Source organism: Engraulis encrasicolus, chromosome 17 (genome assembly GCF_034702125.1).
Source record: "Engraulis encrasicolus isolate BLACKSEA-1 chromosome 17, IST_EnEncr_1.0, whole genome shotgun sequence".
Lineage (NCBI taxonomy): Eukaryota > Metazoa > Chordata > Actinopteri > Clupeiformes > Engraulidae > Engraulis > Engraulis encrasicolus.
This window is the reverse complement of record NC_085873.1, coordinates 21,030,261-21,030,943: the sequence shown is the minus strand read 5'-3', so window position 1 is coordinate 21,030,943 and position 683 is coordinate 21,030,261.

Sequence of the window (683 nt, the reverse complement as noted above, 5' to 3'; positions counted from 1 at the left end):
TCATATTAATTTCTTATTCTCCTTCTTATAGATCTTCAAGACAACCAGAGTACATTTCAAATGTTATTGATTTGTTTTTGTCCCTAGAAAGCAACAGAGTTACAGGTGAGTGAGGGGGAAGGGATGTTTCTGCACCACTGACAATAGCTATTTCATCCAAACACAACTGGCACATGATGGGGCATTCACCATCTACTGAAATGAAAGACAGTAAGGGGTCTATATATTCTCAGTAGTATATTACAGATTTTCGTTCGCAACACAAACAAAGAATAGTTGATTTTCCCTGAAGCAGTCATCTATCCTACAGCCACACAAAGACAAAGAGAGAGAGAGACACACACACAAACCTGACAAACATCATAATACCCAAAAACTCACGAAACTAACACACACGCACCCACACGCACAGACACACACCTGACAAACATCATGATACTCTAAACTCACAAAACACAAACACGGGCACGCAGCCGGGCACGCACACGATTTCAACCAAAATTATTCAGTTTTGTTTCTCCTTTTCCCTATGGGACATTTGCACACCACCAGCTGGTTTTGGGATTTTCTTTCTGAAAGGCAATTTTCCACTAAAATCAATAGACAAGTTTCATCTCACCAGCACAGCAAGGGTATGCCGCTACAATGTGGATGGATTTTGGGCAGCCAATGCAAAACACTGA